This window comes from Manis pentadactyla, chromosome 2 (genome assembly GCF_030020395.1).
Source record: "Manis pentadactyla isolate mManPen7 chromosome 2, mManPen7.hap1, whole genome shotgun sequence".
In the NCBI taxonomy this organism is placed as follows: Eukaryota; Metazoa; Chordata; class Mammalia; order Pholidota; family Manidae; genus Manis; species Manis pentadactyla.
In genome coordinates, this window is record NC_080020.1 from 224,984,384 (window position 1) to 225,011,599 (window position 27,216).

At 49.0% G+C, this 27,216-nt stretch overlaps 1 long non-coding RNA gene across 1 annotated transcript; it reads left to right on the forward strand.

The window, feature by feature from the left end:
* Window positions 1-23,251: 23,251 nt before the first annotated feature.
* LOC130682726 (uncharacterized) lies at window positions 23,252-26,436 on the forward strand. Its single transcript, XR_008996020.1, has 3 exons — window positions 23,252-23,620; window positions 24,695-24,878; window positions 26,033-26,436. It is a non-coding gene; the product is annotated as an uncharacterized LOC130682726 (long non-coding RNA).
* Window positions 26,437-27,216: the final 780 nt, after the last annotated feature.

Genomic DNA, 27,216 nt, shown 5'->3' on the forward strand with positions numbered 1-27,216 from the left:
GGGTTGATGTCAAGCTTCTTTGCTGTCAGGGAAGAGAAGCAGAAGGAGATTGAGGTCAGGAGGTGAAGGTCGCCGCAGCCACCTGGACCTCAACAAGGGTCCGAGGAGGGCCTGAAGTGCCTGGGCCTTGGCCTTGGCTGGCTGACTCCTGCTGACATGGGTCTGGTGGTGATGTCCCCACAAATCCTTATCTCCTGGGGGGAGGCAGGGTTCAGGTAAGGGGCTGTTTGCATCAGTCTTAAGCTGTGAGCAAAATTCCTTTTGATGTTTAACCAGCCCAAGTACAGGGTTGCAGGGCTGAGCAGCAGCCCTTTGACCCGACAGTTAAGGCAGCACAGGAGACAGATGCAGTATAAAGGCAGAGATGCCAAGATGTTTCAGCCTGTTACAATAGTACCCAGCTCAGAGATGAGGAAACTGAGGCACAGAGAGGTTGAGTCCCCTGGCTTGTGAGTGCCAGCGCTCCGCACTCCTCAGTCTCACTCCTTCCCCAGAGGTGGTGATGGCCCTGGCATTCCCTGTAGCTCGTGGCTGCCTGCAGGGTGTTTGGGGATGCGGGAAGGCGTTCCCCACCCCCACGCCCAGGCCGGATCTCCTCACTCCTCGTCCCTTGTCCCTGATGCCGTATCCTGGAGGCTGCCAGGTCCCAGGAGCAGGAGCCTGGAGATCCCCGAGGGGGGCGCAGTGACCGCCAGCGCACCAGGCCCAGCTCCCCACGGCCTCGGTGTGGGAGGTGGGAGGAAGGCGGACAGTGTGGCCAGAGAGCAGCTCAGAACAGAAGGAAGGGCAGTCCTTCACTCTCATACCAACCACAGGAAGGGCTGGGGCAGAGGGCCTCTCAGAATGCTCGGTCAAGGGGCTCAAGCACCTACAGGAGTCCCTCTCTTCTTCTTCCCCAACTGAGAAACAGAGAAAGCACTGAGGTTCTCTGCCCGCCTATTTCACTGTCTGTCCCTGCGATGGGCCCCCTCCACATGGCCGGGCTCACCAGCCATCCGAGGGGAAGGACAGCCTTCCCTGTGCCCTCCCAGGGGCAGACACAGGAAAGAGCGCCTGCAGATAGTCGGCCCCGGGGCACAGGGACCTGAAGGAGAGGGAGGGGCGGGAGGTCCGTGAGCAGGCCCAGCGTGTGCCGCGCTGAGACAGGTGCCCTGTGTGGGCTGCGTGGCCAGGCCAGGCCTTTGTGGCTGCTGCTGGCATTAGGAGGCCTCTCACCCACCCGCGGCCTTTCTCACATTCAGACTTGCCTGACAAGGAGAGAAAGGCAGCCCCAACGCAGGACCTGGTGGGGCCTTTCCAGAACACCTGCAGGGGTTGCCATGGCGACAGGATCCGCAGCCCTTCTCTGCCCCCGGGCTGCTGAGCGCCTGCTGTCTGCTGCGGTTGTGTGGCCGCAGAGTCACCGTCAAAGTCAGGCCTCGGTCCGGTAGAGGCCCGGGGCTGGTCTCTCCGAGGGCTCAGAGGCGCCGAAGTCCGTGCTGTTGCTCAGGCCCCTCGGCGGAGGGAGGACCTGGAGGGCAGGCGACGAGGTGCTGACAGCGTCCTGGCCTCCCGCGGGTGCTGCTCCCGCTCCCCATGCACAGAGCGCCAGGAGCAGGGTGATCCCATTCCCCCCTTCCTGCACTTTCCACACTCAACAAGGCCCATTCTCAACCTCAGATTCTCAAAAAAGCTGTGTGAGGTAAATACCAATATCCTCGTTGTACAGATGAGGAAACAGAGGTGAAGACACGGTCAGTGACACGCCCAGGGTCACCCTGCTCATTAGCAGCATAGGTGCGACAGGGCCTCGGCATTTTCCACCGGGATCCCTGCCCCCCCTTTCTGTTCTGTTCCTCTGTCCTCCCCGCCCCCAGACAGACAACCAGAAGAAAGCAGGAACAAGCTTGTCAAGCCAACCCCATACCCTGTGGCTGGTGGCCTGTCCGCCTGCCCTATCAGAGAGGTCCCATCAGAGGTCCCATCGCCCCACCAGCCGTTAGCAAGGTGCTGGAATGGGGGCGTCTGGGGCCCCACAGCTCTATTCTGGTCTGCTCCCCTGGAGAACAGCCTTCTCTTACCTAGGCTGACTCAGTTCAAGGGAATAAAAAGAATTCAGAAGGCAGGAAATGGTTGCTTTTTATGCTTGTCAAGCATCTAGCAAGATTCAGAATAAAATCCACCACTGTGAAAGAGAATATGAGATAAAAAGAGCTTTTATTACCTTGGGTTCTGCCTTGTTCGAGATGCCTACCTCTCCACTGTGAAACAGAAACCTTCTGTGTGTCTTGGCACCAAGAAATGCCCAGTGATGACTTGCTGATTTCTTCTCATAGACCATCTGGGCAACCAAGCCGAGATCTGTAGGAATGCTTACGCAGTGGAAAGGGAACAGAGAAATGGGCTGAAACTTTTTCAACAGTCAGTTTTATACATGTATGGCAATTACTTCTGAAGGAAGAAGAAGGAAGATTTACTACTTCTAGAAAATGCAGAGCCTGGCGAATACTGTGCCATAAAAGGCAGCATCCGGAACACAGCCCAACTTGGCAGTGGGTGGCTCTGCTTTCTGAAGCCCTGGTAGGACACCTGTGCTCCCAGATTCAGAAGAGAGGCATCCAGTTCACCTCTAAGCCACAGGAACCGGCCCCAGTGCCCTGGGGAGATCAGATGGAAGGTCAGGAGGGAGACGTCCTCAGCTGCCAGGGCGGTAATGTCGGGCACCCCCACGGAGGTGGATTTGATGGATACCAGGAACTCTCCCCAGACTGCAGTCCCTGCATCTCTCCTCTTTCCCATCACATTACCCTTCAGGCCTTCTGATAAATGAGTCCCTACTTTCCTGAAGAAAATTCAAAGCTCTTATCAGAGATATAGGGTAAGTGAACTAATAAACCTTTAATGAGCCCCCTACTATGTGCTAGTCAAGCTTGTAAGGTCTCAACATAACATATTTTTCTCTGGAACTGAAATTCATGTGAGAGGTAGAGATTTTTACCCTTATTTATAGGTAGAAAGTGGAGTATCAGACAAACCAAGTGCTTGCCCAGGGACATTCAGTGACAGAGTCCAAAGGCTGGTGCTTTTGTTATATAGACATTATATAGAGTCTAATATTTTAGAAATGTAATTATCCTTCAGCAAATTTGTGGTATCTTAGAGCACTGGAAATGCCCTTAGGAGTCACCCAATTGGACACCCCCTTTAGTGTGGGGGTCCCCAGTGGCTGAGCAGCAACCTTTGCTTCAGTGCTCTCCTTGGCCATATCATGGGATAGACTGGGTCACTGGAAAATCCACCTGTATCCCAGGTCTGGCACCTTCATTGCATCCATGGGTGAAGTGCTGGAGACCGAGGGAACAGACAGAATGAACGGAGGGCCTGCACGTGACATGGTTCCAGCGGCTTTTCAGGCTGGCAGGTGCTGTGCTGGGCAGGGTTGGGCTCTGGGGTTATTCACAGGACCAGCAAAGGCTTTGCTGAGTGGAGTAGTTATGCAACAAATTCTCCCTGAATTGAATCATACAAGAAGGTGGAAGGTTCACAGCAAATGAGAATTAGTCGAATTCATGCCCCCAGATACCAGGAACAACCTCTTCCAGCTAGAACTCTCTGCAGAACGCTGAGGCAGGTTGCTGGAAGTCACTGCTGAGAAACAGCCCCCAAAACAAACACATGTCTGTGCAGCTCCAGCAAGGAAAGAAGAGGACAGCAACCCTCTCCAGCTCACCCCACAGAGGGCGGTGGGTGCCCAGCAGTCTTGCTCTAGGGCCCACGATGAGCAGGATACAATGTCATGAAACTCATTTCCACGTGTCAACTTCTTTAATTAGGTGGGGAATTTCATTGACTGTCTCTGGACCTGAAGAGTACCCAATATATCATTTTACAAACTTGAAATAAACCAAAATAAAAATATGCCAACTTGCAAGCTGATACACTAGCCGGCCTGGATGCTTTAAAATAATCATCACAACTAAATGAGTTTGAGTAATAATGTGTGTGCTGCACGCCAGAACTGGCATGACACGCTTCCCAGCACTTTATTTCTTTCCAGGCTGCAGAGTGCCAGCATCAAATACTGCAATCTGTACAAAATGCTACTAGCCTCAAGAGCCCTTTATTTCCAAGCTCCTAAAATCTTAATGATAACATACATTAGTACAGCATTTTTTTAGTTTATAAAATGCTTTTATGGACATTATCTCATTTGGTTTATGACTTACAAAATTTCTGTAACTCAAAACCTCTCTATAAAGAATTATCCTCATTTTACACAGAAGGTGGCCACGAGGTAAAAAGGTGAAGAGAATTTCCCAAGGTCATCTGGGTGGTGATTGGCCACATAAATCCTTGACTTTGGGCCTTCTCACTCCACACCCCAATACTGTTCACCTCCAGAGCAATGCTGGCAGATGTTAATGGGAATGTTGGTTAAATACTTCTGGTGACAGGGAGCTCACTCTCAGAGAATATCATTGTGTAGTTGGACGGTGTTGACTGAAAGTCGAGATGAAATCTGCCTCCATATAAAACCCCCTCATGGGACTTGGTTCCCCTGCAAGAGCAACCAGAACGTGTTTGGTCTCCTGCACAGCCTTCAAAAAGGACAGTTCCACATCGTGGATAGTCCCCTCAAACTGTACCATGCAGTTCATCCTTAATGAAATATATATATATTTCATCAAGTGTTTTGGTGAAACAAGCCAAACTGCCTATAGCTCATTTCTAGGTAAGTTGGGCATCCTCAGCACCAACAGCCAAGCCCACAGTCTAAGCTCATCCCCATTGATAGGTTTCTGCCAAGAACTGATATGTTGCTCACTGGGCTGTCATAGCTAAATTTTTGCCTGCCCTTACTTTGGGAAATCATTCTCTACATTTTTCTTACCTGAAGTGGCTCTGAAAACCCCTAGAAATTCCTTCAGCATTTTGATGTAGAACCTACGTGAGCCTAGAAGCTCCAGTTTCCCGTGTTTCTTGTGCCCTGTCTCGCCTTGGACCTCAGCCCTGCCTTCTATCCCATCTACCCTTGCGTCCGTAAAGATGGTCCTCACTGGAGATGCTGCGGGGAAGGGAGGGGCCTCTCCACCCTGTGCCCACTGGCCCCCTCCTTGGGAGGCAATGCTCTTCTTGCCACAAACACAACTCACAGGCGCTTTATTAGGCCAGGCGGAAGGGACACAGACATGCCTCCGTGTGCTTTGGCAAAGGGCTGCTGGAAAAGGGTCGGGTCCTGTGGGGCCATGGGAGGCCTGGAGGGCAGGACTCGGGGACCTTCTCTCTGATGCATGTTTATTTCATACATGATTATTTCATCTCAGCTACATGCTCACTCACACTGTACATCTCTTCACTGAGATTCTCTCCAGGAGCCTCTGGAGCCAGTGGTCTGCTGTGGTCCATTCAGGAGACAGTTTCTCCTGAAGGGGTTTGGGTGTCGGCGTGCTGACGCGGCTCCCTGGAGGCGCCTGTTGGTTGAAACCCTCTTCTGTTCTGTGAGCCCAGCTCACTGCCTTTAGTCTGCGTGAAGTTAACATCTGTGGAAGAATCTCCTTGTGCTCTGTAATCCCGGGAGAGTCCCAGATTCTGACACTCTTTCATCTCACTGAATACAGAGCTTTTATCTTCTGATAAGAGTTTGGAGGAAACGGAGGCTCTGATTGGTCACCCGACTCCCCAAGGGTCTGCGCTTTGTGAGCTGGAGGAGCTGGACCTTGAACCTTCCTGACTCCCGCTCTCTTGTCCTTTGCCCTGTGCCACGTGCATGCCTTCCAAGCTCCCACTGCCCCCCTCTGCTGCCTGGGTGAAGGAAGGTAAATTCCGTCTTCATCCTCCAGATGATTGACGTGAGTCCTGCCCTGGGCCGTGTGCAATGGACTTGAAGGGCTTTGCTCTGAGAGGGCCTGGGTCCCGGGTCCCCCTCTGGCAATACCTGATGAATACTCTTGGAACCGGGGGTTGAAGTTTGTGACTCTAACTGACTAGGTAGCCCTAGAGGCCTCCTGGAGCACGTGAGGTTTGGGGCAAACCTTGTAGACCTGATTCCACCCAGGCAAACAGCCATCCCAGCTGCTGGCCAGGATGTTTGGTGCTAGTTACATCCATGCCCAGGAAACTGGATTGATGAGCAATGAAGATTTGGGTCAAAGGTGGTTTTCTCTGTTCTAAAATGGGAGGATAAACAATGGATTCTCCATTAGTCATCTTATCTGTTTGCTGTGAATTTAGATAAAGAAATAAATCTCAACTCTCTAAGCTACAGGTTCTATTATTTTTAATTCCTTCTTTTCTGTACATTTCTCACCCACGATGAGGCAGAATTTCAGACTTCTTCCAACCTAGTCGCGGCTGCAGTGTGGCGTGAGGGGGTGTGGGCTGAGGCCTCGGTCACTGACCCCACCCGCACCCCCCGGGGAGCTGCAGGCCCTGGCCCGGCATTCAAGCAGGAGCTCTTGGGAGAGGCTTCCTTCCAGTGGTGACGCCAGCTCGGGGCCCTCCGCCGTCGTCTCCCTGGACCAACCCTGTCCAGCCTTCAAGGCTTGGGTGAGTCCCCCTATCTGTTAAGCCCCCACTGATCCCCACAGCCACCCCACTGAGCAGTCCCCAGGCCCACACTCACAAGGCTCTGCCTGGGCCTAGAACACCCCTCACTTTTTTGACTCTGTTTTCTAATCCCGAATTCAGTTCCTGCTTCACCTTCTCCTGGGAGTTTGTTTTAACACCTAAGATGGGGTTTAGAGTCTAGCCCCTTACCTTCTCCTAACCTAAGTTTCACTGCAGGGACCTTGTAGTCACTGACAACTGTCTGTCCCCTACTGGGGGGCCTTCCCAGGGGCAGAGCCTGTCTCCGACCGCCCTTTGGGTCCCCTTGGGCACATGGCACTGTGCAGAGAGCAACAGCCATGCAGCGAGGGCCTCGGGCTGCACTCACGGCCTGGGGCCACGATCCTGCTTTCTGGCTGTCTCACGTAGCCTTGTCTCCCCAGTCTGCTTCCCAGGGGGTGCAGAGAGCACATTTGAGGGTTCTTGGCACCCCTCCCACCCCCGGGGGAGACTGGGCACCAGGAGTCTGGAAATACACACCTTCGCCTCTGCCATTTTTCATTCTTTCTCAAAAATCAGTACTTAGCTCCAGACTCCAAGTCAAATCTGCCAGGTTTCCCCTGATCTGAGCCTGCTGTCTTAACATTTAAACTCAACGGGAGACCCAGGAGATGAATGGTTTGCTCCTCATTCACTCATGAAGTGATGCGCTGATTCTGTCTCTTCGACGTCCCAGGCACTGCTTGGATCTGTGGGCTAAAGAAAGGGGGGTGATGAGCACAGGCGGGCCTTGGAGCTGCCTTTGCTGAGCAGAAAGGGGCGACTGTCTTAGATGTGTGCAGTCTGAGGAGCTGCTCCGCCACAGGCCAGAGCTGGAGGGGCCTTTGTCATGCAGCCTTTTTTCTCCGAGCTTGTTTCCTGGAAAACAGCTTGGTCAGCCCCAGAGAACATCTGCACAGGAAGCAGACTGCAAAGCCTCCATTCAGAGAAACGTTCCCTTTCCTGGGTGCCCCCCAGGGACTTGCTGCCTGTGTCCTCTGCTCCTCGGGTGATCAGGACAGTCAGCTTCTTTGTGTTCCTAGGGCTGGTCTTTAGATCTTTAGATCCTCAAGTCTCCCTGTGAGTCTTCGCAGTTCCTAAAAGTGTGCAATGCCAGCAGACGGTACTGACAGCCTCAGCGGGCCCTCCCTGTCTAGGGGAGCAGGGCGGCCAGCAGCCCGGAGGACGCAGGCTCCCCCTCACAGTCACGTACCCTCTGGCGGGGGCCCACAGCACACAGCTGTCTGCGACCCCTTACCTTCTAGTCCCATGGGCTCCCGACACTGCAGTGGGCTGCCTGCAGGGCCTGGCACACGGGGAGGGGACTGCTTCTGCTCGCTGTCTCTGTGCTCTGTGCCATGCTCCCCTTACTCCATTCCCTGGGTCCCCCACAGCTGCAGCTCATGTGCGGGGTGCCCAGGTGCTCTCCCAGCCGGCCCATGTCACTGAGGAGAATGGGAGCATGAGGACCCTCACTCACCTGTGGACTCACCTCTCACACAGCCGCTTCTCAGGCCCTCCTCAGAGCAGCACATAGACTGCTTCCACCAGGCAGGCTTGTATTTACTAATCTTTTTAAGTCACCTCTATCAGGAGCCTGCCTTCCTCCACACATCATCACTAAGGTCTCCCCAGTCTCACAAAAGATGGGCATCACACTTTATTCAGAAATCAGTTTGACTCAACATGACCTCTGTGGCCATACTTGAATATATATTATGTTTAACATTGTAAGCGTGTAATAAGTTCTACCCCGGGCTTTAAACACCAACACCCATTGAATCCTCACCGCAAGTCTAGGAAATGGCTACCATCATTGATTGTCTCAGTGCACCAGTGGGGAAATGGAAGCACAGAGTGTTTAACTAATTTGCCTCATGTCACACAGCTAGTGAGTGGCATGTCCGAGAGTCAGACCAGGCGGTCTGGTGTCTGAGTTTGAAATCTTCACCCTTACCTTCTACCAATCCAAGATAGCAAGGAGGTTTGTGTGTTTCATTTCTTTCCGGTACTTAGTATCTAGTTTATCACAGATGGTTAATAAAAATGTGTTGCATGAGTGACGCCTCCAGCTTAGGGAGTCCCAGAGTGCCCCCTTGTGTTTAGATCAGACACACACACTTCAGCGTGTGTCAAGAGTTCCCTGGAGGGCTCGTGAAAAGTTATATGGCTGGGCTCTATCTCCAGAATTTCTGATCCACAGGTCAGCCCTGAGGGTTTGCATTTCTGGAAGTTGCCAGGATGCTGCTGATGCTCCTGGTAGGGGGCTGCATATTGAGCGGCAAGGGCTCGAGTCCATCCTGCTTTTCTGGCAGGAGTGGCAGCTGACAGGAGTTGGGCTGTGGTAGAAGGCAGGTGCCAGGCCCAGGGCCCGCTCTGGTCTGCCAGAGTCCAGACAGAGGCTGGCCCAGGAGGCAGTCACTCCTGTTTGCACGGCAGGTGGCTGGCACCAGATGGGCCTGTTTCAGCAGCATGACCACCAACCTCAGCCGGTCTGAGTCCTTTCAGCACCAAGTCTCATCTGGAATGCCACACGCAGAGCGAAGATGAATCCCTAACAAAAGCTTCGACTTACAAATCACTTACTATACACTAGGCACGGACCCACACACACACAGACACACACTCACATATGCACATTATGCATTTTTGCTATGGTAGCATATATGTAGCTCTAAAAGTCCTTGGGTTCTTCAAAATTGCATAATAAAAGTTGCCAGGCTTATAGGAAATTAGGGTTAAATGCAGACCACTCAAAATCTACAGCGAGTGACTGGAGAGCTGACAAACCATAAAAACGATTCATGCAAACACCAGCTGAGTATTTAGCTGCAACATCCCTGGTATCGTCACCCAGCAACACAGGCAGTCCATTCTTAGCCTTCTTGAACATGGGGTGTGTATATCCTCCACTGAGATTAGGTTCTGGAGACCATTTTTATCCAAATTAAAGATCTGCTTGAGGTGTAGCCTCCTTCATTAATCCGCTGTTTTACTAAAGGGATTATCCCCACTCACAGCTTCAGCAGGTAGCTTAATTTGGTGGAGAGTTGAGCAGTTCTAGAAGCCTCTGAGCCAGCCCTGTTGCCGGAGAGAGAGAGAGGCACCTCCGCAGATTGTCAGCTTTTGGCTGGAGGCCTTCATGCCTTTCTCTGGCCTTCTCTCCAGTTGTGACATGCTTCCCCCATCACTTCAAACTCTAACACGCTGAAAAAAAAATCGCATGAACCAACGTGACCTCCTGGGTTGTAAAAGGCGGGACTGGTTCCAATGGCAAAATCCAGATGCAGACCCAGAGCTGGCTGCCTGCAAAGTCCCTCTGCAGCCTTTCTAGGTGATGAATTTGCAAGGCCAGGCGGGCAGCCATGCGCTGCTGTGACGTGTCGCATGAAAGCAGCCCCCAGCAGGGCGTGCGGACGTGCCCGCCTTGGCCGGGCTCTGGAGGGCCAGGCGTGGGCCCTGCACAGCGCCTCACCTGGAGCCGTTACCCAGTGTGGGCATCATAAATGGGACCATACTGTTGTTAGTAGTAGGAAAAACAAGTCAAATATAGAAGTTACTCCTTTAGTAAACAGATGTTTTATTTTCTTTAACTAGGTTGGGAGGTTTCAGGAGTGTGGGAATGCAACATTTTTGACACTTGTCTGTGACAGGCTTTTATGGGATGTGTTCTTGAAATCACCTTGGTGTGTGTGGCTCAGGAATGTTTGTCAAGGTAGGTGATGTGGGGGGCAGAGAAGAGCTGGGGCGAGGGCTGCTCCTGGGAGGCCGCCGTGCTGCACAGTTTGTGGGCTGCTCCTCGCCTTGTCACCCTTGTGCATGTGCACACGTGTAGGAGAGTGGCCACGGGAGGGCCCTGGGGCCAAGCCCAGGAATGGGCAACCATGTGACCATGGGCAGCCGGAGGGTTGAGACCACCACTGCAAACAGTGAAGGGCTGCAGCGGGGCAGACACAGTCCATGTGACCCACAGGGCAGGACAGGCCCCAGGGTGACGTGTTCATCCAGTGACCTTAGCTCCTAGTGTTTCCCTAGTGCGCTTGTCGGGGCTCGTCCCAACTCTCATCCCCTTCCTGGAGTTCAGTTGACTCTCCCATCAAACTATAAGGGCCTCGGGACCAAAACTTCACCTCCTGCCCTGTGATAAGAACGCAGCGAGCAGTTGGGGTTCAGAGTTAGACAAAGGCCAGCCCGCCCCCCACACCACAGACACGCGTTTGCTGTGTGACCACAGGCTCCCTGGGGCTCAGGGTTCCCGTCTCTGAGATGAGGGTCGAAGCTGACCACACAGAGGGTGTGGCCTAAACGAGATAGGAATTCTAGAAGGTGCTGAGCACCGTGGTCAAGCCCTGTGGGAGGCACAAAGGGCTGGGTGACAACAGTGGGCTTCCGGAAGCTTCCATCCTATTTAGGGTGACAAGACACACTTGGAAAGCAGGAAACCATGTACACATTTCAACATGCTGATGAAGTAAAAATAGTGAATAATTGGTGGATCAACTTGTTTCCTCCTGAGAACTGGTGCTCAAAAATGACTTGCTGAGAGGGGCAGGATAAATCCCTGGGTACCTTTTCTCAACCTCTATGTAAAACCTACTAGGAAAATGAAGAAATGATTCTTTTAAAGTTCTAACATTTTCTTTGTTCTCATCTGTGTGCCAGATGGAGGTTCAAAAAGTAAAACAATGATGTCGGGCAGCTATCTGGAGAGCGGCTGTGTATGTCAACCCATGGCATGCTCCTCACCTCCTCGGCCATCACCCTTTTCAGACAGAGAGGGATGGAGCGTGAGAGGAAAAAAGACAGGAGCCTCTACAGCCGGCAACCTGAGACTAGCCACCGCAGAGACTGGGGTGGAGCAGCGTGAGTTAAGCCGCATTTAGCCTGCAGAGAGATTAACACAGCAAGGGTGCCAGTCGGCGGAGCTGGCAGCGACTCTTCCAAATGGTGGAGGGCCGGTGAAGTGCCCCTCCAATGTTTGCCTGTCAGCCTTGCCGAGGCAAGCGTTTTTAGCTCTTTAATAAATTGTCCTTCTGTGGCTGTAGCATCTAAGCCCTCCTGACGTCATCTGCAGGAGCCACGTTTGGTTTTAATGGGGATGCGTTTCTGCCTGAGCACTGCACCTGCCTGTGCCCAGATATGGCCTTCTTTTTGCAGAGCTCAGCCCACACACCTGGGCCGCTAGGCAACGCCGAAGGGGCCCACCCTGTGGAAGCTGACAAACAGCAGGGCTGTGTTGCTCTCCTTGTTCTAGTCTGCCCTTCCCGCAGCTGTGTGTCTGGGGTCTGCTTTTGGGCACATTTGCAAGCATCTAAAGACTGGATTGCTAAGGGTGGGTACCTCCAGCATATGCACCTCCCAGCATTTTCTGAATATTATTATTACTGAAGCGTATGTGCCCCACATGGCTGGAGATGAATGGGTATTCCATATTCAGTGATTGGAGGTGATTCCGGATTTATTCTCTGACATGAATTTAGTGATTGTAAATGTCACAGCTCCACACTGTTTCTAAATATGTTCATGACTTCAGAGTCAATGGGAGTTTGAATTTCAAGAGCTCATTATTTCTCTTTCCAAGAAGAGAGAGAGAAAAAAAAAATACCCAAGCATGCAGATGTAATAACATCTGGGTTTCTATGGTGCCCAGCTCGGTCACATTGCACACGAACTCCTTTGGCACCACTTCCCCTTTCTTGGTGGGAAAGGGTGCAGTTGGGTAAAGGCAGCACTGGTTTTGAGTTCTTGCCTCTCCACCAGGCATGATAATACAAATGGTCCCTATTATATAAAAACAGGTTTTGCTGATAATCAACAGTAGTCAACATTATACACAAAATCTCTTTCTTCTGTATCAAAATGAGTCTAGCCTTCATAAAACCAACTTGCAAATACTTTCCCCCCCACTTCATTTTGTGGGTTAATTGATATTGCTTAAAACAGAATGACATCATTTCAAGTCATTAGAATATGGAGTTAGAAACAGATTTAAGGGAAAGTGCCCTCAACCCAGCCAGAGCAGAAGGGTCAGGAAGCTGGGCCATCTCCGCGCTCCGCCACTCCGAGGGTCTATCCTGGATGAGACCATCAGTCTCTCTGAGCCTCACTGTTCTCATCCGTAAAATGGAGCAACGATTGCTACCTCATTAGTCACTAGGATTAAGTGAACCAGTGAGAAGGTGCTGAGCTCAGAGAAGATCCTCCACAAACAGGTGCTAGGTTTGAAGAGAGAAAAGCTCACAATAAGGACTTGTTCCAACTCAAAACAGAATTATAGAGACTTTACAGAGGGAGAGGGAGAAAAAGAAAGGAGAGAGGAAGGAAGGAGTGGGAAAGAGAGAAAGAGCCAATTCATCCAGAAAAACCCCAGGAGAGTGATTTCCTCTAAAAGAAATGTTTTGCACAGAAATAAGACCATTTCATAGATCACGTTTATTGAACACTTACTAAATGCTGGACCCTGTGCATTTCCTCTGGGGCAGAGTTTCTCAGTTTCCTTCCTGGGTGGTATAAGCCTGGCTGCAAGTGAGGAGTAGAGGGCTTCCTTGAGAAATGTTTTATTCAACGTTAATATGAGTATATCATACCATTTAATGTTCAAAACAACCTATTTAGTAGGAATATAAACTAAATGCATTTCATTTACATTTTCACTTTTTTCTAGAGTCTCATGATTACCTTTAAGTCACAGTTAAAAGTTAAGGGACAGTGACATCTGCCCTGCGGAGCCCACTTAGCATCATCACCTGGGATAAAGGAGGATTCCTGCTGAATTCGCCATCGGCTCACTGAAATTTAAAAATAATGATTCTTCCTATTTGAAGAGTGTTCCTTTATATTAAACAAATGCTTTTCTGGACAACATTTTATATAACTCTGAATGAGACCCTGTGAAGTAGCTGTTATTGCCACTTGCAAGTGAAGAGCTGGAGCCCCATAAAGGTTAAACGCCATGTTTAAAGTCACTAAATGGTGACACCCTATCAGCCTAGGAAATGTGGTGTCCCCTTCCCCTCCCACTGTGCTCACTTCCTCTGTTGATCGCTCACCACCCAAAGAGTGCTGGCAAACAGCCGTCTCTGTATTACGCTCATGGACCCGGAGGGTGAGGAATTTAGAAAGATTATCTCAGGGAGGTTTGTCTCTGTTCCAGGCTGTCTGGGGCCCCAGCTGGGCAGATGGAAGGCTGGGTGACTTGGCAGCTGGAAGGGAGAATTATCTGAAATCTCATCTCTCACTTCTCTCAGGGTTGAGGTTGGGCTTTGGCAGGAACTCAGTGGGGACTGTTGGTCAGGGCACTTCCATTTGGTCTCTCCGTGTGGCTGCTTGGGCTCCTCCCAGCATGGTGGCTGGGTCCCCAAATGCCCTGGGCAGGAGTCCTGTCGCCTGTATGACCTGGTCTCAGAAGTCACATAGTGTCAAATCCACAGTAGCCACAGAGCTGCCCAGATTTATGGTGGGGGAGAGGGGATAGAGCCCACCTCTCTGTGGGAAAATGTCAAAGGCACATTATAAGAAGAGCAGGTGGGATGGGAGATGCTAACATGGCTGTGTTTATAAAATGCAAGCTGCCACACGCTAGTCCAGCTCGTGCTGAAGGAAGCAGGCTTGGTGGTGTCCGGGAGCTGCTCTGGGAGAAGAGCTGCAGGTGCTCCCCTCGGCCCTCCCTCGCACCTTCTGCCCTTGGGTGGACTGTTTGGAGAGGCGAAGGGCTCTCTGCTCAGTGTGCCAGGGCGTGATTTCTCTTCCATGTCAGATTCCCGAATGAGGCCAATAAATGGTGACTGCAGCAGACAGCCTGATTTTCTGGTCTCAAAAATACCTTATTCCTAATTCCATGGAAGATCTGAGGTGGCTCTTCATACAGTGCACACGCACATGCAAACACACGCACATCGCGGAAGACCAAAAACCACAGACATTGGCAGAAAAGAAAAAAACAGCAACTCACAGTAAAATCACGTTTACTATCTTAAAATCATTTTTACAGTGATTGAACACAGGGGTAAGGTCTGAGCTTCTGGGAAATCAAGGCAGAGGGGCAAGGAAAATTAGTGAAATTTGTGTTTTCAGCACTCTCACCCTTCTCCATTCTTGACTGTGTGTCTGAGCATGCTAGGCAGCTGTATACAGGCTCTCTGGTAGTTTTAAAATGCCTCTTACTTTTTAAAATAACGATAATGGCCTGTGTTTGTGACATTTCCGAGGAAAAAAGTAAATTGGAGTGGCACAGCTGGGGTCACTGTCATGCTGTGGCTGAGGCCTCCCGAAAGAGGCAGAACATTCTTCATCGTCTTGCAGCTAACTCTGGTCTCTTTCACGAAATCCACGCCAGAGCACTTGAGCAAAAACACTGTCCACTGCCTGCCCTCCAAGAACAAACAAAAAAATCAGCAGAAAACTTAAGATGTGAAAAATAAGTTTGACATCTCAAAGGCAAGAAGGAGAAAACAAAATACGATCTTCTTTTTTTCTCCTTTTCCTTCAAGGGAAAGGTGAATTCCTTGAGTGGCTTCTTTGTTTCACACTGAGCTAACTAATGTGTCTTAATTATCCTGCACTTTATTCATCATGGCTTCTAAATTCTCTTATTATTTGATTGAATCCATTTCAGCAACAGTTCAAAAGTGATACATTCTGAGTCTGGAGAAATTAGCCATGAAATGAGCATTGCCTGAATATTGGTTATTGTCTTTTTTGCTTTTTGTGCCATTTATTTATTAATTGTTTTTCGGAAGGCACAAAGGTCTGTGGGCTGAGTTCTGAGTTTCAAGGACAGCCAGGAGCCGAGAGCTCACTCGGGTTGTGTGCACCCTCGGAGTCTGCTTCTGGCTTCTGCGCTTCATCATTACGCCAGGCTGTTCCCGGAGAAATGGGACAGTGTTTGGAAAGCACAGAGCACACGTCCTGGTGCAGAGTGGAATGCTCCATTAATTCTAAATGTTGGTCTTCCCATAGGCAAATCTGATTACATCACCCTTCTGTTTAGAAGTCTTCAGGGCCTCTTTCCAGACGTCTTAACTTGACCTTCACCACCTTGCATCATCTGGACCCTATTTACCTTTCCAGAACCCTTCCTGGCTCCTCCCACAAGCCTCACTGAACCTCCTTCAGATTCTAGAAGGTCCTGGCCCCTTTTTCTCCTATTCTCCTCAGAGAGAAATAGCACCTGCTGGTTCCCCCGCCTTAACTTTTCTTCCCTTCTTTCATTCCATGCCTGAATAAATGCTACCCACCCTCCCGTCTTGGCTCAGGTGTGACTTCTTCCAGGCCCAAATCTGGGCTAGGTCTCTAGCCGGTGCTCTGCCCTGGGGCCCTGCCCTTCCCTTATACCTGCACTGGTCATACGATTTTGTGATTCCCATTTATTGGGTGGTGGTGGCAGACCCTGAGTCCTAAGACTTATTTTGGAATCCTGATGAGTAGCTGTAAACACATATCTATCTCTCAGGTATAGAAGTCAATTTCTCTGGGCAAAGATGATACCTTTTTGTTCAGAAATCTCTTGAGAGGCTTGTTAGTTACATAAATGTGAAGTTAAGACCCTCCTCCCATTGCTCTGGGAGAAAACTGAATGAGCCAGTCAACTGAATGCAGGTGCTTTATTCAGAAAACTTCTGCTTGGAATTGTAAATTGCAGGGTGTTGCTGAGCCAGAGATGCATTCTAAGAAGTTTGTGCATTTTTCCCACATCTCCCAAGGCTTCTTGGCTCTGCATGAGGAAGGAATGGGCTTTGGTGCCAAGAGTTGCTTGGCCTGGGGGAGGTGTTCTTACTCACATTAGTTTTTAGCAGACAATCAGGACTGAGATCCTGTTTCACAGAAAGACAGGAAGGTATTATCTCATCTTTACTAGAGAAGCAGCCATAAGCAACTTGAATAGATCAGTAATATGCTCAGTATCATGGTAGTTAACACCGACACATGCAGTGTGTCTAGACCAGGGGTTGGCAAATTATAACTTGTAGGCCAGATCTGGCCCGTCGCCTCTTTTTTTTAAGGTATTAATACACAATCTTATGGAGGTCTCACATGAGCAATATTGTGGTTTCAATATTCACCTATATTACCAAGTCCCCCTCCACCCCACTGCAGTCACGGTCCATTAACATAGTAAGATGCTGTAGAGCCATTATTTGTCCTCTCTGTGCTGTACTGCCTTCCCCGTGACCCACCTATATTGTGTGTGCTAATTATAGTGCCCCTTAATCCCCTTCTCCCTCCCTCACTTCCAACCCTCCCTCCCCCACCCCTTCCCTTGGTTACCACCAGTCCCTTCTTGGAGCCTGTGAGTCTGCTGCTGTTTTGTTCCTTCAGTTTTGCTTTGTTGTTACACTCCACAAGTGACTGAAATAATTTGGTACTCGTCTTTCTCTGCCTGGGTTACCCTCTAGCGCCATCCATGTTGTTGCAAATGGTAGGATTTTTTTCTTTTTATGGATGAATGATGTTCCATTGTGTATATGTACCACCTCTTCTTTATCCATTCTTCTACTGATGGACACTTAAGTTGTTTCGATATCTTGGCTATTGTAAATAGTGCTGCAATAAACATAGGGGTGCATGTATCCTTTTGAATCAGGGATCTTGTTTCTTTCGGGTAAATTCCTAGGAGTGAATTACTGGGTCAAATGATATTTCTATTTTTAGTTTTTTGAAGAACCTCCATACTGCTTTCCACAATGGTTGAACTAATTTACATTCCCACCAACAGTGTAGAAGGCTTCCCCTTTCTCTGCATCCTCTCCAGCATTTGTTGTTCCTTGTCTTTTGGATGTTGGTCATCCATCCTAACTGGTGTGAGGTGATACCTCATTGTGGCTTTAATTTGCATTTCCCTGATGATTAGCGAGATGAAGCATCTTTTCATGTGCATTTTGGTTATCTGGATTTCTTCTTTGGAGAAGCGTCTGTTCGGATCCTCTGCCCTAATTGGGTTATTTTTTTGAGGGGGTATTGAGGTGTTTGAGCTCTTTATATATTTTAGATGTTAACCTCTTATTGGATAAGTTGTTTACGAGTATATTCTCCCATACTGTAGGATGTCTTTTTGTTCTACTGATGGTGTCTTTGCTGTACAGAAGCTTTTTAGTTGATGTAGAACCATCGTTCATTTTTGCTTTTGTTTGCCTTGCGCGAGGAGATGTGTTCAGGAAAAAGTTGCTCATGTTTATATTCAAGAGAGTTTTGCCTGTGTTTTCTTCCAAGAGTTTTATGGTTTCATGTCTTATATTCAGGTCTTTGATCCATTTCAAGTTTACTTTTGTGTATGGAGTTAGATCTAGTTTCATTCTCTTACACATAGCTGTCCAGTTTTGCCAAGACCATTTGTTGAAGAGGCTGTCATTTCCCCATTGTATATCCATGGCCTCACCGCTTTTTATAAGTAAAATTTTACTGGAGCAGAGCCACACTGACTCTTACGTGTTGTCATTGGCTGCTGCCATGCCCCAACCGTACACTGGAGTAGTTGCAGCAGAGACCCTATGGCCCACAAAGCTAAAAAAACACTTTTTTCCTCATTCCATTTGGCAAAGTCAGCAGAGCACCCCAGCTCCCCCTCCCCTCCTCCGGGCTCCTCTTTTGCCCTGCACATGCCAAAATGCCACATATCAAAATAATATAAACTGCTCCCCTTGCTTGTGCTCAGGGCTCAGACCTTGGGAGATGACTCCCCTCTGAGCCCACCGGTGTGAAACAAACCTCAACACTCCAAGGCCTCCGAGTGCTGCTTGGTTCTTCCGTCAGTAATCCAGTTCAGGTTTTCCAGTTTTCTCCGTAACAACACCACTCTGTTCTGACATGACTGTCTTGTTGGGGTTCAGATCTCTGGGTGGCTGTGGGGTCACTCCCGAAGGAGGAGACCTTCACTCCCCCCAACAGCTTCCCTGACAAGAGGACTCACCCAAGCTGGAGATGAGGTGGAGGCGGGTGTGGGGTCCAGGGAGGAGCCACCCTGACCCAGGGCCCTTGGGCGGGTCCTTCTCCCCTTCAGGCCCTTGTTCCAGACCCAGAAAGGGTGGGGTGGCTGACACTGCACCTTGACCCTGCCTTTTGGCTCTGGGGCTTTCTCTCAGGAACCTGCATAGCCTGTGTGTGGTCTCCCTTGGGGGGTGTTTCCATAGCCTATAGCGATGGGAGGCGGGGTTAAAGTCGCTTTGAAAGCTGCCTGGAGTGAGAGCAGAAAGCAGAGGCATCTCTCCAGGACTGGATGCTTCCTACTTGATGGATGATTGGAGACCCTGTACCCCTCCCCACTGCTCACGCCTCTTCACACCCTCCACCCTCTCACCCCTCTGCATACCCATAAAGAAGGGCAGGAAAGGCCACTGCAGTCCCGGCCCTGGGCCCCTGGTGTGGGGCTCTGTCACTGCTGAATGACCAGGTGCCACCCACGAGCCACCTCCTGGCCAGGACCTCACCATGAAGCCACTAGCTGCCTGCCCATCAGGGTTTAACAGGGGTCACAGTGACCATTAATTTCAACTCAATCTGCTTCCCAAGAAATAGATAAGCGAAATGTCAACCAACTTTCAATCACCCTTAGCGAAATCCAAGTCCTGTCTGGGACTTTCTGAGGCCACCTGAAGAAACAAACCACAGTGTTGCCTTCTTAACCTGAAAATGCCACCTTAGGCTCTCGATTGCATAAGCGCTCCTGATGGGGAAATCTTTCATGATTATGCTGACAACAGCTCTAAATTAGAGGGTGCAGCTGAGTGAGATGAGCTTAATTTTCCATATAAATGTGGGCTCTTGGAAAGAAATAACTTTTTTCAGGTCTAAAATCTATTTTATCTTCCCTAATTAGGAGAATATGTAAAGCAAGAAGGGGGGGAATAGTGTTCAATTTGCCATAAAAAGCAAACCCAGTAGTTTATAAGATCACACTTTCCAAACAAGCTCTGGCCCATTAGAGGGGATCATACATAATTCAGGACCCACTCGCTACTGCGTGGATCATGCAAATTTTCTCAAATTACATTTGGAAAAAAAATGAGGTTCATTTTCCAGCTTTAAATAGACTGTTAGAAAAAGGGGTAGATATAAAAGCCATAAAGAAGCAAATGATATAAGTAGCCTGAATATGAATTTGGGATGGGGGACTTGAAGGGAGACCAGAACAGCCCCCAGTTCTGAGCTCCCATGTTAGGGTAGAGCCCAACAGGTAATATATCATTTCCATTTCCATCTGTCTGCTTTGCAAAGGTGTCTGCTCCCATGAGAAGCAAGGATGCTTCCATTCTGGGTGCTTCCTGTTTCTGAGATCACCTGAATATTGACCTTTTGGAAGTTCTTTTCTTAGAACTTAGAGGTCTGTGTGTGCACATGTGTGTGTATATGTGAGAGACAGTGAGCAAATCTCAGCCAGTTTGAGCTGCTGTAACAAAATACCATAAAATGGGTGGCTTATAAATAACAGAAATTCATTTCTCACAGATCTGGAGGCTGGAAGTCTGAGATCAGGGCGCCAGCCCTGGGTAGGATCTGGTGAGAGCCCTCTCCTGGGCTTCAGACTGGAGATGTCTCCGGTGTTCTCACATGGTGGAAAGAGGACCCAATTGTTCTCTAGGGTCCCTTTTATAAGGACATTGACCCCATTTCTGAGGGTTCCACCCACCTGACCTAAACTACCTCCCCAAAGCCCCTCCTAGTACTATCACCTTTGGGGATTAGGATTTCAACATATGAATTCCAGGGGATACAAAAGTTTAGTCAATAACAGAGAGAATGAGACTGATGTGTGGGTATGTGCATGATAGAGAAGGGGTGTGTGTACAGGTGATTTTTCTCTCCATCCCCTGGAAGACTTGCTCAAATCACACCCAGGTTTTGTTGACAAACCTGATGGCTTGTTGCTTCCAATCCATCCTCTATGTTGAAAGAGTGGCCATTCAAACAGAAATATATCCCCCCTGAAAATGGAAATAACTTCATTGTTTCACTCTCAGTTGTGAAAGTTATACGTGCTAATTTTTAAAATTTAGCCAATACTTACACACACACACTATTTCTACCAGAAAAGGGGATCATCCCAGCCATACTGTTTTATAACTTGTTACATGTAAATCTGCTTGTCCTATGTCTTCAGACCTTCCAGGAGCTCCCCATTGCCTGAGGAGCTAACTGCAGCTGCTCCTTGTAGCATTTACCACCTTCACATTATAGTCAGACCAATTTTCGAACCTTCTCTCTCAAAGCTGCTGGCTATATATGCTGTTGTGCAGCCTGATTATTAGACAGCCAACTTGCTTATACATGCAGCCTGTTTTCCCACCTCGACACCTTGGTTAATGCTGTTCTTTCTGCCTGGATGGACTCCTCACAACTCTGAATATTCAGATATTTCCCATCTCTTAAGGCCATCCCACATGCCACCTCCTGCATGAAGCCTTCCTGAGTTCACTGCCCACCCCACTGTGTCATCCCAAGTGGATTTCTTTCCTCCTCCTTGGAAGCCTCACCATGCATGTCAATGGACCTAAAAGGTTCTGCCTTGTCTGAATTCTCCACTAGGCTGTGAACTTCTTCAGGGCAGGATATGTTTCTTGTTTTTGTTTTTACACCTGTGAATACCGAAGTAAGGGAGTGTGCATACAGTAGGCCTTAACATCTTTTGAGCTGATTGAGGAGGCACACTTGAATTGAAATACATTTCAATTTCAAAACACATGATGGATAATGTTTCTTCAGAAAAACATGGTTGACTTTTTGGGTAACTTATTTCTTTTTGTGAAAGTATTATGTGTTTTCTTAGGGAAGATGGTTTAGAAAATGTAACAAACTATAAAAGATAGTTTTTAAAAATCCAGAGCTTCACCACCCTGGGGCAACTATGGTTACAATTAGATAATTTCCTTTCAGTTATTAAGTGTGTATAACCTTTTCTTTTCTTTTTTTCTTAAACTTACATCAAAAAAAAAGAAGTCTTATTAAAAGTATAGCATTGCTGAATTTTTGTAATAGACTTGATTTTTATAGAGCAGTTTTAGGTTCACAGCACAATTGAGCAGAAAGTACAGAGATTTCCCACAAACCCCTTGCCTGGCACATTACCAGCCTCCCAGGAGAGGGGGGCATTCGTTACCATCGACGAACCTACATTGTCGCACCATCATCGCCTCAAGTCCACAGTTTCATTAGGGTCACTCTTGGTGGTGCACATTCTGTGGGTTTGGGCAAATGCCTGATGACACAGCTTTATCATTATAGTATTGTATGGAGTTATTCCAGCGCCCTAAAAATCCTCTGTGCTCTGTCTGTCCATCCCTACCTCCAACCCCTGGCAGCCACTAATCTTTTAATTATCTCTATAGTTTGCCTTTTCCAGAATGTCATATAGTTGGAATCATTTAGTATGTAGCTATTTCAGATTGGCATCTTTACTTAATAATATACATTTAAGTGTCCTCCATGTCTTTTCATGGCTTAGCAGCTCACTTCCTTGTAGTGCTGAATAATATCGCATTGTCTGGATGTGCCAGTATTTACGCATATACCTGCTGGATGACATCTTGATTGGTTCCAAATTTTGACAATTATGAATAAAGCTGGTACAAACATCTATGTGCAGATTTCATGTGGACATGTTCTCAACTCCTCTGGGTAACTACCAAAGGGGAATAGCTGACTTTTGATGTCAACATTATTTAACTCATACTTTACATAGTTAAGAAAATAAATCATGCTTTTCATATGCAATAGTTTGTGATTTTCCAAAAACATTCATATGCATCTTCTTATTTGATCTTCATTGCAAACTGTGAAATGGACAACATGGGGAAACTAAGGCTCAGAGAGTAAAGCAGTGTACTCAGAGTCCCAGAGACAGGGTGAGACAGAGACTTGACTTGAATCCAGTTCTTTGGATTCCAAAGGCAGCAAGAAGTGGTTCATCAGAGCGGCTCCTCAGTAGTGGAGGGCACAGGAGAAAGGCAATGCCGTCTGCTGTACTAATTCAAAGATAAGAAGTCAGATTTCAGCTTGATTTAAGAAAACTGCGTATCAGGAAACTGGAAAGGACTTTGGAAGTCACTCATTAAAAAAATATTTTTAAAAATATATGTGTTGAACACCTGAAGAAATGACTACTGCTCAGAGATTCTGTGGCAGGCACTACACGTGTTGTGAATCCCGAGATTCATTATAGTCAGGATGGAAGCAGTTCATATTTTAGTGCAGTGGGGACCTTGTTTGAACACCCTTTAGTATAAAAAGGTTTTCAGTGTACTCCTAATATATGTATTTTATTAATTATAAATTGTGTATGTGGTATACTGAGAATGTATTGTGTCCACTATCAAACAAAATAAACAAAATAAAAATGTAAGTTTAAAAGGACAAGATAAAAGGTAAATATACATAAATGTTCTAGTATTTTCTTCTTGTCCTCCCGTGAGGTGAGGGAAATGGGTGAGGAAAGATGTGAGGAAGAGATGACCCCTGTGTGCTCACTGTTCCAGGTCAGAAAGGCAGCATGGCATTGAGGGAAGAGTTTAGAGGCAGAGGATAAGGGTTGGAGTCTCTACTGTCCAGTTTAGGAGGGTTGTGGCCCTGCACGATCCACTCCCCCATCAAAGTGTTGTTTTCTCATCTGTATAACCGAGGACACGGGACCTGCCCCAAAGGGTTGTTGGCAAGTGATGTGAACAGGCTGTGTTCAAGTGCTTTATTGACTGTAAGGTGCTCTACGGGGGCTGCCTTCTCACTTTCAGAGATACAGTTCCTGCCCACTGGCCATCTGTGCCACGTGCTGTGGAAAGGGGGAATGTTCCTGAAGCTAGTGAGCCCAACCAGAAGCAAATGCTCAAAAGCAGAAAGCAATGTCTGACCCCAAATGTCCATCAACTGATGAACGAATAAAAAAAAGCTGGTCCATCCATACAATGGAATATTATCAAGCCATAAAAACGAATGACATTCTGATGCTACTACCTGGATGGACCTTGAGAACATGATGCAAAGCGAAAGAAGACACTCACAAGAGGCCACATACTGTATGATTGTGTTCACAGGAAACATCCAGAATAGGCAAATCCACAGAGATGGGAAGCAGGTCAGTGGTTGGCAGGGGTTGGGGAGAGGAGAGAATGGGGAGTGACTCCTTAATGGTTAGGAGGTTTCCTTTTGAGGTGGTGAAATGTTCTGGAACTAGATAATAGTGATGGTTGCGTGACACACGGATGTGCAGAATGTCTTTATGTGATGTGTGTGCACGTTATTATGTGTATGCTATGCTGTGTTATGTGTGTGAACCATACACACAGAAATGTCTGGGCACTTGCTGTGTGTGGTGAGGTGAGGACATACATGCTCCTGCTCTTAGGGGACGTGTAGTCCCAATGAATGGAATGGTCAATGCCCAAAGTAAACGCATTCAAAGAATGGGTGAGTTTATAGAAAAACCCATGAGAGCTGTTTTAGCTCAAATTGCTAGAGCCAAAGGCCATCAGCTGCAAGGCTTCCACAACAGACATTTATTCCTCATAGCTGTGGGGGTGGGAAGTCCGCGATCAGGGTGCCAGCATGGCTGGGTGCTTGGTGAGGGCCCTTTTCTTGGTTTACAGGCAGCCCTCTTCTTGCGGTGTCCTCAGATGTCAGAAAGGGAACGAGCTGACCCTGGCCTCTTCGCATAAGGGCACTGATCCCCTTCATGGGGGCTCCACCCTCGTGTCCTAATTACCTCCCAAAGGCCCCACCTCCTAATACCATCAGATAGGGGATCAGAGTTTAAACATGAATTTCAGGGGGACACAAACATTCAGTTCACAACAAGAGCTCAAAGGAGACAGGGGTCAGTTTTGCCTGGCGAAATTTGCCCAACAAACTGGGCACTGAGCAAGGCTCTGGGAATGTTGACCTGGGAATGTTGGGCAGGAAGGGGTTTTTGAGTAGGTGGGGCTTGAGTGGGTCCCTGGAAGAGGGGAGGGATCTGAGCAGGCACAGGGCAGGCAGCGTGGCTGGGAGGGTGGGAAGCTGCTCGAGCACTGCAACAGAGAACACCTGGTATCGGGCCAGCCTGAGGACGTGATGTGACTCGCATGGGCTCTGGGCACTGGCCAGGGATGCTGGTGGGCACACGAGGTGGAGGCCTTTGATGACGAGACTCTGGCGCCTCCTTTCCTGACAGGCCGTCCTGGGTCCCGTCCTCCATGTGATGCAGCCTGAACAGCGAAAGGAGGAGCACAGGGACCGGTGCAATTTTCTCCTAAAGCATCTCTGAGCTACCCCAGCTGTCGGTTCTGAGGGAGAAGCTTGGTGGCGGAGTAATCAATAAGCCAGATAAGGCCTGTGCAACAGGGAGTTTAAAGGAGGTAATTAAACAAACTTCTCATGCAAGCACCCTTGCAGGGATTAATTGAGATTTAAATAATTAAGCCTCCCTTGGTAGGTTAGAAGAGAAATACAAAGGAAGAACAGCTCTGCTGATGGTACTGAGCTGATGGCGGCTGGGGGAAATGCAGTGCATGCGAGAGGCCCACGCCTGGGGGCCCCGGACCCACCCAGCTCCTGCTCACGTGCCTGGCTCTGTGCTGAGGACTGGGCTTCCCCGCCTTCCCCGCCTTCCCCGGCCCTCGTCTGCGGCCTCTCTCAGTCTGAGCTCCTGCTGACTCTACCAGTCCCACCCAGTCGGCCTCTTCACCACCTGCGCACTGGATTCCCGCAGGGTCTCCTGCCCAGGCACCCGCTCTGGGCTCTTAGCAGCCGTGCTAGAATTTAACTTCCCGAAAACAGCCCAGGTGGCATCGCTGAGCTTTGCCTCCCTGGGGACTCAAAGCTCTCTCTGCTGTGGCTTGTTTTGTGACTTTGTTTCCCGTTCTCTCTTAGACCTTCCACTCTCATAAAACTGAGCTCCTGGATCCCACATTTCCCCTCCAGCTTCCGGCCCCGGTTCCTTACCCATAGGGGGCGACTTCTCCCTTCCAGGCCACCTTCTAGTTCCATTATATCTCCCCCCCGAGGCACTCCAGATTTCCCACAACCAGAATTGATGGTGTTCTACTTCATACAATGATTATCTGTGTAGGTGTTGGGGGCGGTCATCAAGAGGATGTGACCCCCATCCCCCCACCCCGTTAATCCTCTGGCTGGACCTGGGCTATCGGAGGCTCCTTGCCCCCACCCCCCACCTCATCCCTGGAACAGAGATTCTGGTCGCCCACCTTTCCCACAGCTGGAGCTGGTTCGAGTACGTAGACTTGATAGGGCGTGTGTGTAGAGACCACGTGGATGGTACACAGGTCTGCCCCCGGTATGGCCTCTAAATTGTTCAGGATCTCCTTGTCTTGCGTGTGCTCCAGACAAGCCTCTATATAAGTTTCCCTGCTAATTAAACCTGCCGCCCACCCACCTGGGGTGGCTGCCGCTTTCTCCCGTCTCTCCCCGCCTCTGCGCACAGGGCTGGTTTGGGGTTTCAGCGGGGGACTCCCCAGGTTTGGAACCCACAGTGTGTCTCATCTCTTCTCAGCTTCCCAGCCTCTTGGACGAGAGCCTGCCTGCTCAGACGTCCTGAACCGTGAGTGTCCTGTGGTCGGCGCACGGGGGAGGAACAGAGCGCAGCCCCTCAGCCGCAGCCCCGGGAGCAAACGTGCTGCGGGATTTACCCTGTCTCGGGGCTCAGAAGGGTGTTGGAGGGCATCTACTTCCTACCGTGCAACCATCACAGCACGTCCCGGGGAGCCAAACACATTAATATTTTGGCACAATTAAAGATAATATTTAGCTTCAGTTAAGTCCAGCACGGATTTTGACCAAATATGTTGAGAAAAACTCTGTTTTCTGAGATTTTTTGATATTGGAACTGAGGCTAAGGGATTGTGGGCCTGTTTTCTCTTAGGAATGCCCTTTGGTGCTCTGCAGGGGTGCTGCTGGAAGGGAAAAAAAGCTGGTTTATGCACTTTTCCAGGCAGACGGGAGAGTACTGCAAACTTGGCTTGTATCACATAGATCTGTCTTTAAGAGAGGGTTTAGCCGAATGGGGAACTGCAGCTTGTATAAGTGTCTGGGCAGCCTTAGTGGCCTCAGGAATCCTTCTGTAATCACCAAACTTTGCTAGCGTATGCACATTGGTGGGGAGGGGCGGTGACCCGATGCCACAGGCTCTTGCATGGCTGCAGCTCCAGCACATGACTCAACATGGTCTTAGGGGGACCACATCTTCCGACTTTGGGGCAGTTCCCCTTCAGCACCACATTTATGATCTCCCATCTCCTTTGTCTGATAATCCAGCTATCGCACTGCCATCGCACTTTAAAGAGCAAGCCATCTGGAAAGGTTAGATAAAAGGGTAGGTGCAGGTGATTAAAGGAAGAAATACAAGTCCCTGGGTGAGACAGTAGCAATGTCTATGGGCGTCTTAAAAGAAAAACAGCCTTAATATCGAGGAATCCTTGCTGGGCCCAGGTAACCTGGATACCACCTCTCAAAGAAAATATAGATCTGTTTCCTAGCTGGGCCTCAGCAGCTTTCAAGTCACAGCTTCTTGGATTTATTGCAGGTCATTAACTGCTGTGCTCCTACACAGGGAGGGAGTGAGAGGATTAAAGCAGCAGCCAGGGCTGTGGAGAAATAATTTGGCCTCTTTGTTGCTGGGAGTGTGCTCTTAAACCATTATCACCTGTTAATTCTTGGGGTAATTTTGAGGAGGAAAAT